The sequence below is a fragment of the Danio rerio genome, chromosome 23, assembly GCF_049306965.1.
Source record: "Danio rerio strain Tuebingen ecotype United States chromosome 23, GRCz12tu, whole genome shotgun sequence".
NCBI classification, from domain to species: Eukaryota; Metazoa; Chordata; class Actinopteri; order Cypriniformes; family Danionidae; genus Danio; species Danio rerio.
Genome location: NC_133198.1, coordinates 20,033,107 through 20,046,398, shown reverse-complemented (window position 1 = coordinate 20,046,398; position 13,292 = coordinate 20,033,107).

Sequence of the window (13,292 nt, the reverse complement as noted above, 5' to 3'; positions counted from 1 at the left end):
TGCACGCACCCATATGCCCAAAACAACACAAAGCGCGAGTACATAGAAACCAATTTTGGGCAGGAGGTAACTGCGTTGTGTTATTTATTTATATAGTATTTCCTTGTATGTCATACAAAGTACACAAAGCCGAATTCACTTTATATCAATTATATTTGATAAAATATTTTATATTATTCTTAAATGAAAATATACATCAAATGAATGTGGGGCGTTGTCTTGATTCACTTGGGCTGAGCTGGAGCAGGGCAGGTGCATTTTATTTCTTGGCCTTTTTTTAAGTATCCTGTATTTACACAGAAGTTGAAGGCAGGACAAAACCAGTTCAGAACAGCCTTTACCTGACCGTAAACCTTAAATAGTTTTTAAACATTTCATAAAATGGTTCTTGTTTTAAACATGCCTGACAAGATACTTTCAGAAATAAATCATTGTTTGCTGAATAAGATTTTATATAGATCATAGACATCATCATATTTTTTGCATATATTTTTGATTATTTTAACTAGATTCCAGCGTATAAAAATTATGGCAGATATAGAGATATTGCACTTGTTGTTTTTATTTATTTAATTAAATACCTGTAGATCAAACAGCTGCTTACCAGGAAATGCACATTCTTCTAATCTTTATACAAGTTATACATACAGTACATGCAAGATTATTTCACGCATACCTGCACATGTGTGTTTGTGTCTGTGTGTGAAATTGGTTACATTTTGATTATGTTTTCTCAGCTTTAAAAAAATGTAAACTGCACTTTGTACATGCATGGAAAAACTGTGTTAAAAAAATCACGAAAAATCCCAAAATTAAGTTAATTAAAGAAGAAAAACTGTGCCTTGATGAGTTGATTAATTTATTCATTTCCATAAAGCTGGAGGGATATTATTAGAAGTTACTCCTACAATGCTTAAGGAGAAATACAATAGAAGTAAATGAAACGATTAACATACTGTAAGACTATTAAGAGATTATTGTATGTATCATATATTATGTATTTTTAGTATATAGACTGTAGAGTTTTATTAAATTAAAGTTCTACTAATATTAACTTTTGCTTCTGCATCAAGCATGGCTATTTCCTAAGAGATTAGACAGACTTAACAGTAAAAAAAAAAAAAATCTACACAAAAACTCCATGTGCACTTAGAACACCAGATTTACTAAGGTGGCATCTCTTTTCTGATTTGTCATGAATACACACATGTACACACAACACAAGTCTCTAGTATTTGAATTGTTATCAGGTTTAATTAATTGATAATATTTAAGCATTCACCAGCATAAAGGTTAAATAATTCAATTAAATGAAAATGATTAATAATCTTTCTTTGTGAGTTCCATTGCTGGAGAACTCATCCAAGATATCAGAGAGAAATACTACTGCAGCCCATGAAGTATTGTGGGCGATGGAGGAGACCTTGAGTGAACAGTGAGCCTGGACATTCTGTGCTGAGCTGAGTGCGTTTGTGTAACTCTGAGTGCTGTGTGTCCAGCTCAGACACAACATACAGATACACATGCAGTGTGCTGAATCTACAAACAGTTGTGTGGAATAGTTAAAAAGAGCTTTCAAACCCTTTTTCAAAAGTTTTAATTCCGCATATTTATTGATGTTTCAGGAAAACTGCTCAGTTTCCGGACAGCTTGACCTCATTTAATTTTTATTTATTTTTTGTTCCATATCTGTTTATATCGAAGGCATAAACTTTCAAGTGCACTCTTGAAAATAAAGTTTTCAAAATACTTTTTCCAGGAAAACAAACAAAACTTTTTGATGACTTATCCAGCACTATAATGATTTGTGTCCAATCAGATGCACTCTAAGCATGCCCCTCCCCCGCCAGCAGGCAATTAGTATTAGACCCTATTGTCAAGAAAGAGACAAGCCTTCAATATGTCTTATTCAAACTTCCTGTTTCAAAATGTCAAAACCAGAATGATAATTGTATTGTCAAAGGATACAAGACTTCATAAAATCAGCTTCTGCTGGGGATTTTTTCTAATTAATAAATGCAAAAGTGTAAAAAAAAAAAAAAACACATCAGGACTGGGAACTATAGACCATTTCAATGTGGTCATTTCATTGGCCAATGAACATTTCCAGCTTGTTATCAATCTATGTCTTAACTAACAAGAGGCAATTCAATCATAACTGAATGTTAAAACAGCTATCATAATATTATTTATTAATATGTGGAGCTGTTTGGATTCTTGGAAACTATAGAAATAAAAATGTAAAACAGGAAATATGTTGGGGCCATTGTTTCCGTTCACATCCCTCAAAATAGTCTATAATAGTTACAATATTAAAGACAATGCTTTCAAATTCATTCTAAATAGAAAGGAGTAGCAGCACATGTATGCGTTATATAACACCTCCACATTTATACAGAAGACAAGGATGAAATATATTGTTGAAATCTCTTTCCGAGCATTTTGTTTCCAGTTGATGAATGATTCTGACAACCTTTTAGAATTCATTCAGCTTTTAAAGAGCACAAGCATTTAAACATTTAAACAGAACATTATCATGCATTAGTGTAGACACTAGACAGACATTACACTGTTACTGTACACACACAATTTTGTCTTCAAAGGTTTTTTTTTTTTGGGGTGCTATATACACTAAAAAGAACTCGTTAAAGCAGGGATGGCCAAACTTTTTCGTATGAAGGGCCAAGAACCAAATATTATTACAAGTCATGGGCCGAAGATAAATATACCAAACTATTTAACATTTAAGTTGCAATAGGTAATTTACTAATTCATTTCATAATATTTATAAATAAATGGAAAACATTCCTTTAAATCATACTACCTAATACTGAAATATTTTTTAATTATGCCTTGCAATAAAATGTCATAAAAACATAATCGCATTTATTACAGTGGAGTTGAATGCTGAATACACTAGCCAAGCAGAATCTGCCTTTGCCTTGATTCACTCACCAAAGTCTCTGCATTGTTCTCTGTCCGTCAGGTGACAGTATGCACATTTTAAACTAATTAAGACTTATTAAAATCACTTAAATTGAAACATTGAACTACAGTTAGCTTTTTTTGTTGCTTAACAATAAAACAAATATAAGCTTACATAAAATTGTACTCGACAATCTCTTAACTATCGCCATCATTCTACCTTTCTTCTCAGATGAGAAGGTGGGCCAAATCAAAGGTTACCACGGACCAACTTTGGCCCGCGGGCCTTAGTTTGGGCATCTCTGCGTTAAAGAGATAGTTCACTCAAAAACTAACATTTCTTCATCATTTACTTGGTCTTTGTTTAAAATGTTTAAGAGTTTCTTTCTTCTGTTGAACACAAAATAAGTTATTTTGAAAAGTGCTGAAGTCATTTACTCAATGGTTACAGGATTTCAGCTTTCTTCAAAATATCTCATACAGGATTGAAAATACTTGAGGGTCAGTAAAAAGCGAGTTTGTTTCATTTTTGGATGAACTATCCCTTAAATTTCAGTATGGTTGTTCAACAGTTTAACGCAGTATCACTGAAATTTTTATTTTTTTTTAATATTCATTGGATTTACTCAATTTATTTTAAGTTATGTGGTTGTAAACAATTTATTTGGGCTGAATTTAAAGAAACAAATTAAACTGAATATTACAACATTTCATTTGTTTGTTTAAATTCAACACATAAATTGTTTGCAACAATCTTGCCGACATTATTTTTTTTAGCACCAAACCTATACAAAAAAAGGCTTATACTGTAGTTATTTAACTCTCTCTTAGATTTTAAAGCTTCTCAACGTGTATTAAGTTCCATTTTATGAACCACCAAGCACCATGTTTTCAGCTAAAAATCTTCTTTAACGATCTCCTGAGGAAAAAAGTAACCTACATCTTTGAATGGCCTGAGGCTGAGGAAAAATGAACAGCAAATTTTCGCTTTTGGGTGAACTCCAGTTCCTGAATTGGAACTGGTAGGTTTGTCTCCTCTACACGCCCTCATCCTGAACGCTCGCACTCAGCAAAAGTTATCAGTACAGGCAGAGAGAAACAAAGCACTAGAACGAGCTGTATTGAAATAGCCTTTTGCTTTGGGAAGTGAAAGTGGGTTTCAAAACCCTGCTGACTCCCTCCCTGCCTTTTTTTCCCCTTTTCAGCTGTGGCCCAAGAGAGAAGCGAGCATCTGCTTCTAGAAAAGTGGTCAGTCATCTGTGGTTAGCCCACTTAAGTCTCTTCCCTGAAATGTTTGTCACTCTGTCTGTCGAAATCTCAACCGCTGTTCCAGTACCAGCACCATGTTCCAGTAGCATACGGGACTATTTGAAGCGTTTATAGACACTTAAAATGAAGGATCCTTTATTGGCATCAATGGTTTTATGAAGAACCTTTAAAATCGACTCTGAAAAAGAAATAAGTTAGGATTGTTTTGATAAAATTGTTCCTTAAACTGTGAATAAAAATGGTTCTTTAATTTTATATATATATATATATATATATATATATATATATATATATATATATATATATATATATATATATATATATATATATATATATATTTCTTTTTTTTATTGTATGATAATAAAAAACTTGAATAAAACTCCCTTTTTTTTAGGCTTCGTTACTTTTAACAGTGTATTAAGCAGTCCTTGTGGGCCACATTTCATCAGTGGATCCGTTGAAATGTACTATAAGAATGTGTGTAAACATTAATGTCTGAAATGTATTGTATGTGTGGAGTGTCGGCTTTCTGTTATCCTCTTCTCCCCTGTGCAGTATGTCTGTGTCTGGCTCCACATGGGACTGGAGATACGTGTATGTGCGTGAGGCTCTGCTCTATACAGGACTCTGTGTAAGGGTGGGTAGTTATGTCTATCTGTTGCTATGACGGCAGTCATCAGCAGAGGCTGTGAGTGGGTGTAGGGTACAGTGTGCTGCTTATCCCTGCTGACTTACTTGTGTGCATGGGTTTGTGCAATTCGGACTGCTTCCGTTAAGGCAAATGTAAAATGCTAATTATGTTGATCCTGACATATTAAATGAAAATCTAATTTTTTTTATTTAGTTCAACAAGTCTGTCTATGAGAATTATATCACATTAATTTATATTATATCATATTCATTATATTTTATTCATTTAATTTATTTTACATTTTGTGTTTAATAAAAATTATATCTTTCTGTTTCTTTGTCATTTTATTAATGAAATTTAAGCAAATTATTTCAATAGCAAACAGTTAGCATGAAGCAAAGGTGAGTAATTAACTTTAAAGTTAAATTTAACAGATGATGCTAACTTTTACATAGTGCCTTAATATTACTGAAACACTGCGAAGAGCATTTCAAATACCTATAATACCTATTCACAAACAGATCAGCTCTACCAACAATCTAAATAAAAAATATAATTAAAATAATGAAATGCATGTATTTTATATAAATTTATTTTATTCTTCTATATAATTAAGCATGTGTTTGCTCTTGCAGTTTGTTTGGTCCGGGCCAAAAGAAACACTACATTTGTTCCTGCTTTGCTTAGCATTTACACTGCCATTTTACATCAAAAAAGGGCATTTATGAAGCTTTAAAATAATTTCAAATAACAGCAGCAATTCCTGTTTTTCAATGTATAACATACAATGTAGCAAGCATGCTATTTTATGGTAGCATCTTATGAGATAATAATGGCAGCAAACCTCAAAAATCAAAAGTGTGAGCACACACTACGGCTACATTCAGACATTATTTTACTCTTTTTTTTCACAATTAGTGTAAACATCCCCAAACCATATGGAATCTTTGTTCTTGGAATCAAGTTTTGATTCTGATTTGGGGCACTTCCATTTGGCCTATAAATCTGATAGTAAATGTCTGAAGTTTTGTTTGGACCCCCTCAATTAAAACTGCATCTCCTTCAGCTAAAATTGAAGGTATTGTGCCATGCGCTTGCTTTCCGATTGAAGGGCTACTTCAATATGACACTTAACCATTGATTAATTTGATTATTAAATATATATTTACAGTATATGACAGCATGCTGCATGCATATCCGTCTTTTGCATAGTTCAGTTCAAATCATCTAAACAGCCAAACCAAAAATACATATAGTTGAAGTCAGAATTATAAAACCCCCTGAATGATTAGCTCCCCTGTTTATTTTTTCCCCAATTTCTGTTTAACGAAGAGAAGATTTTCAATACATTTCTAAATAACTCATTTCAAATAACTGATTTATTTTATCTTTGCCATGATGACAGTAAATAATATTTGACTAGATATTTTTGAAGACACTTCTATACAGCTTAAAGTGACATTTAAAGGCTTAACAAGGTTAATTAGGTTAACTAGGCAAGTTAGGGTAATTAGACAAGTTATTCTATTATGATGGTTTGTTCTGTAGACTATCGGAAACAAATTATCTTAAAGGGGCTAATAATTTTGTCCTTACAATGGTTTATAAAAAAATTAAAGGGGGGCTAATAATTCTGACTTCAACAACTGTATATAAATAAATAAATGAATAAATAATTATTCCGAGCAACATATCCCTATTGAGCACTTATTCTTTCAGTGTGAATGTAGCCTCAGTGGTGGAAAGATTATTGAAAAATCATACTCAAGTAAAAAGTACCTTTCATTGTAGTGCAAGTAGATTAAAAGTATCTGTTCTAAACAATATTAGTGTATTTAGTATGATTAAAAAGTAGTGATTAGTATGCTGTGAAAATAATTTATACCCTGCAAATTAAAAATGTGCCGTTTCTTTAAAGGATGTTTATAAGTGTAAATTAATTTATTTTCCATTTGTGAACTATAACATTAAAATGTGAGATTAACTCAATGTAAGAATGCATTACAACAATTCACCTATAATAAGCAGACAGAGAGCAAGCTGATAAATATCAAAATCTCTAAATAAAAAAAAAAGCTGCAAAAATCTAGCTGTGACGATATGTTAATGATTATGCACCTTGAACTCCTAGGACTAATAAGATATGAGTGTCCAGCAGTTGACAGTTAACACTCATATTAAGTTAAACTTTAAATTAAGTTAACTTATTAGTTTTTACAAATTGAATTGGGTTGAACATGAAACAATTAAGTTACCCCACAATAATCTGTGTTGTTTCAACAAATGATAATAACAATCAGCAAACATCTTTATTTTATAGCCAATCCCAATTGAGGAGAACAAAAAAATCAAAAGTAGTGAGTGCTGGTTAAAGTAGTGCAGTAAATGTAAAAGTACAATTCCTGATAGAAACTAATCAACTGCAGTATTCTGAGTACACTAAAATGATTTTTGCTGTTTGTTTAAACTACTTGTTTAAAATTAGTTGAAACAAAACAATTCTTAAAGGGTTTTTGGGACAACTTAATAGTTTTATAATATTTAATAAATGTTTAATCCACTTAAATTTCTAAAAAACAATTGTTATCTTAATCGATCTGTGTTGGGACAACATGAAGGAATTGTCTGGAACCTGTTATCTTTGTAGCCCATCAGTATAGGCTGACAATATCATCATCATCATTATCATCATCATCACCATTCATTCATTTTTTTTTCAGCTTAGTCACTTTATTTTCTAGGGTCTCCACAGCGAAGTGAACTACCAACTTATCCAGCATGTGTTTTACACAGTTTATGCCCTTCCAGCTGCAACCCATCACTGGGAAACACCCATACATTTTGATTCACACACACACACTATGGACAATTTAGCTCACTCAATTCACCAATAGCACATGTCTTTGGACTGTGGGGGAAACCAGAGCACCAGGAGGAAACCCACGCGAACAAGAAGAGAACATGCAAACTCCACACAAATTCCAACTGACCCAGCCAAGGCTCGAACAAGCGATCGTCTTGCTTTAAGGTGACAGTGCTAACCACTGCGCCACCGCACTGCCCTTCATCATCATCATCATCATTATCATCACCCCACATAACTATCTATGAGGTTTGAGAAGAGAACATCCACCACAAGTGTTGCTGTGGCCATCCGTTTGCATGCCAGCAGGTGTTCAATGCACAAGCAGATCTCCAGCCTCATCTTTTACAGGAAGCTGAATAGGGGGAGAACTCTAGATATGTCTGATTGATCAATATCTCACAGTGTCATCACAAGAGTGTCGACTGTGTGTCAGGCAGCAGTTGAAAATAAAAGTACCAAAATTGATTCGGAAAGATGCGATGTTGAGAATGACAGATGAGGAGTGAGACTGAGGTAACAAGACTACTGCGCAGAGCAATCAATCTTTTCACAACCGAAACAAGACATCCCATATCAAACACCAAAATGATTGCTGAGATATGTGTGGAGGTGAGGGTGGGTCATATTGTTTATACCCTGACCTGTGTTCTGCATGAGCGCTAGCAAAAATACAGGCTAACTGATGATCTGTTCTTGACGCCGATTCATTGTTTGTCTGTTTCGCGTTGTCCCAGTGGCCAAATCTAGGGCAGCCCTGGTCTCTTGCAACACTATGGAGCCAAACACCCATCAATCCCATGCGCTGCACCTCATTACCGGGCTGTCCTAAGACTGTACACGGCCATAATAGCTGTTTAACGATCCTCTATCCATCTTCCATAATCAAAATGGTGCCCGGAGACACCAAAGACCTGGAATGCACTTCAAATGCATGTGCCATGATGCTCCCCAGGTCGAAGAGGAAAAGATAGCGATCAAGATGGTGGAACTCTTAGCATTAGATAAGCCTTCATCAGTGTAAGATTCTTTGCGATGACTATAAAGAAAGTGTTTTTGTCTTTTACCATGTTTTAATGCTCACCCACATGAATAAAATACTATAGTAAATACAATAGTAAAGAGTAGGGCTGCTCGATATTGGAAAACTCTAACATTGCGTTGTTTTGTTTTGCCATTATATATATTGTGATATGAATAGAGTTTTAGCAGAAGATCTGAATAGCTGTATTTGGAAAAAAAAATCTTAATTTAGATTGACTGGGATAATCAAGTATTTTTCTGTGCAGTACATCTGAATAAATTATGATAAATTAATAAATTATAAGCAAAAAAAAAAAAAATGAACAGTGCTTTATGGTTTTCTGGGGAATCCAACAGTATTTAAGTACAGAAGTTGAACAATCATGATATAATAACAAAAATAATAATATTATTTAACAATATCTTAATCTTTTTTTTAATAAATTTTTAATAAATAATTCAATCCTGCATTAGGACTATTGCAGATACACACATTGCAATATCGATGCTCAAACATTATGAACTGTATATATTACAGTGTTTACAACTCTTTGTTAATTAATGCAACATCATACTGTAGTCTTACAACTATAGTGAACTGATAAACTGCAATAAATACTGTAGTATACCTTAGTGTTTACTACAGTAAACTGTGGTGCATTGTAGCATAATGTACTGTATACATACACTTACCAGCCACTTTGTTAGGTACACCTTACTAGTACTGGTTTGGACCCTTTTGCCTTCGGAACTGCCTTAATCCTTTGTGGCATATATTAAACAAGGTACTGGAAATATTCCTCAGAGATTTTGGTCCATACTGACAATGATAGCATCATGCAGATGCTGCAGATTTGTCAGCTGCACATCCATGATGATGCTAATAATCTCCCATTCCACCACATCCCAAAAGTGCTCTATTGGATTGAGATCTGGTGAGTGTGGAGGCCATTTGAGTACAGTAAACTCATTGTCATGTTCAAGAAACCAGACTGAGATGATTCATGTTTTATGACATGGCACATTATTCTGTTAGAAGTGGCCATCAGAAGATGGGTCCACTATGGTCATAAAGGGAGGGACATGGTCAGCAACAATACTGTTGTGTGTAATGTGGCATTGACACAATGCTCAATTGGTACTAATGGGCCCAAAGTGTGGCAAGAAAATATCCCCCACAACATTACACCATCACCAGCAGCCTAAATCGTTGATACAAGGTAGAATGGATTCATGCTTTCATGTTGTTGACACCAAATTCTGACCCTACCATACGAATGTCGCAGCAGAAATGGAAAAATTAAAAATCCAAATTTCTATTGTCTAGTTTTGGTGAGTCTGTGTGAATTGTAGCCTCAGTTTCCTGTTGTTAGCTGACAGGAGCACCTGGTGTGGTCTTCTGCTGATGTAGCCCATCCGCCTCAAGGTTGAATGTATATTTAGAGATGCTCTTCTGCATACCTTGGTTTTAACGAGTGGTGATTTGAGTTACTGTCGCCATTCTATCAGCTTGAACCAGTCTGGCCATTTTTATCTGACCTCTGGCATCAACAAGGCATTTTAGCCCACAGAACTGCCACTAACTGGATATTTTTCTCTTTTTTGGACCATTCTATGTAAACTATGGAGATGGTTGTGCGTGAAAATCCCAGTAGATCAGCAGTTTCTGAAATACTTAGACCAGCCTGTCTGGCTCCAACAACCATGCCATGTTCAAATTCACTTAAATCACCTTTCTTCCCCATTCTGATGCTCAGTTTGAACTGCAGCAAATCATCTTGACCATGCCTAAATGCATTGAGTTGCTGCCAAGTGATTGGCTGATAAGAAATTTGCATTAACAAGCAGTTGGACAGGTGTACCTAATAAAATGGCTGAGGGGGATTTGCTTTATATTGCTTTATATTTGTAGAAAAGTGTTTATAATACTACAGTATATTTGTTGTATTAACAGAGCAACTACAAAACTACCAAACAGATTAATTGATGTACTTTACTATAGTATTGTTCAAAAACACTACAGTATTTACCATAAATTACTATAGATTTGTTGTCGTAAAGGGATATGTATTAGATGTTTCCATAATTGCTGTTAAAAACAATAAGACCCAAACACTGAGATCCTTTCCTCATAGGTAACACCTGTAAAAACAGTGCAATGCTAAAAACAAAAGACAAACACATATGTACACTGATGAAAAATGGAAAAAAAAATAAAGCAAGACCCTTAGTGACCTATAAATACAGTGTTGACTACAGTGTTAGCATCGACGCCAACAGCTGATTACGAATATGTTCAGCTCTGTGACTGACTGTTGTTTTTTAATAACTGAAGTATAATACATTCAATTGCCTAATATAAATTTACAGATGCCTCCCTGAACCGCTAACTCACTAGTTTTGCATCATCAGGGTTTCTGCAGGTTTTACCAAGTCAAATTTAGGACTTCTTAAGAATTTTTTTAAACAATGAAAAATGAAAATTCAGACTTATATAGGACTAAACGATAAAGATGTTTAATGGCCAAGCAGAAAAATATGTACATTTCTGTATGTATATTTCTTATATATTTAAACAAGCAGACCCTACTGTAGCTGTCTACAAACACGCGTTAGACAACAGATTGTTATAATATTAGTTATGAATATAATTCGGCTAAAAGTTTTATTGAGATGTATTGTTGGTGATTGGATGTGTGTTAGATCGATTGGTTAGCTTTACGTTCAATCATTCATTGTCCTTCAGCTAAGTCACTGATTTAGCAGAGGTTGCCATAGCGGAATGAACCGACAACTTTTCCAGCATATGTTTTATGCAGTGGATGCTCTTCCAGCCGCAGCTAAGTATTGGGGGAGAGGGGGGGGGCATATCTTACAAATAAAACATCATCTACTTAACGTTGGGCATATACTTACTATAAACAGTTGCAAAGCCAACAGACATGGACTAAACACCCATTTGGATGATCTACTTGAATCAGATTTCATTATTTTTATTCATTCATTCATTCATTCATTTTCCTTCAGCTTAGTCCTTTTATTAATCAGGGGTTGCCACAGTGGATTGAATTGCCAACTTATCCAGCATATGTTTTACACAGCGGATGCCCTTCCAGCTGCAACCCAGTACTGGGAAACAGTCATTCACACACATACAGTACACTATGGCCAATTAAGCCTATTCAATTCACCTGTCCCGCATGTCTTTAGACTGTGGGGGAAACCGGAGCACCTGGAGAAGACCCATGCAAACTCCAGACAGAAATGACTATTGACCCAGCCGGGGCTTGAACCAGCAACATTCTTGTTGTGAGGCAACAGCGCTACCCACTGCACCACAGTGTAGCCCTCCATTATTTTTATTCTACTCAAAACATTATGTGCATTGGGGGGTTGGATGGTTAGAAAGAGCCAACCTTCAATGACAAAAGTCCAGAATTTGTCCCATACATGAGCTAAGTTGTCATATTTTTATTGCTAATAAATTGTGATAAATTGTGAAAATAACCCATTGAAAAAGGCTTTAAGAGTCAAATCCTCCGTCACATCGGTGTGACTGCAGTTAATTAGTTTTGGTAACACTTTATTTTGATGGTCCATTTGAGTATTAGTAGATTGTTTGCTTCATATCTGTTGATTCTGCACCTTCAACAGATATTTAACTGACTAAAAGAAACTTTGCAAGAGCATGTCAACTTACACTAACCCTAACCCCAACCTTACAGTCTACTTATAATCTATTGAGAATTAGTTGGCATGTAGATTCAATGTAACTTAAATTCAACAATCGGACCATCAAAATAAAATGTGAGCTCAGTTTTGGCCTATGCAAACTTGTATTTTCCATGAGTCCAACATCCAAAACACAATTAGATGTTAGTGAAGTCATCTTTAGTTACTGTTTGTAAATAGAAAAAACATTTTGCAAGTAACTTTTATTCTAAATCTTGGACCTTATTAGACCTAAAAAAAATTAACGTGTGAAGCACCAAAAGTGGCCCAAATTACAATTATTTGAATACTAATTTGGCTTTTGTTGTTATCCATGAGGCGATGCAGTGGCACAGTAGGAAGTGCTGTCGCCTCACAGCAAAAAGGTCACTGGGTCGCTGGTTCGAGTCTCAGCTCAGTTGGCGTTTCTGTGTGGAGATGTTCTCCCTGCGTTCGTGTGGGTTTCCTCCGGGTGCTCCGATTTCCCCCACAGTCCAAAGACATGCGGCACAGGTGAATTGGGTAAGCTAAATTGTCCGTAGTGTTTGTGTGTGTGTGGATGTTTCCCAGAGATGGGTTGCGTCTGGAAGGGCATCCGTTGTGTAAAAATGTGCTGGATAAGTTGTGACCCCGAATTAATAAAGGGACTAAGCCGACAAGAAAATGAATGAATATACCATGAATTTTCAATCAAATAAAAGTCATGAACCTCTTTTATGATTATTTTATTTAAATTTTTTTTATTATTTAAATAGCCAAATTCTGACTGAGGGAGTGTAATTGAAATGCAGAACGTTGATTGTGCTGGCCAGTTTGTTGTTTGCCTAATAAATTACAACTGGCTACAGTTTTAATTAAAAACTTTAACAG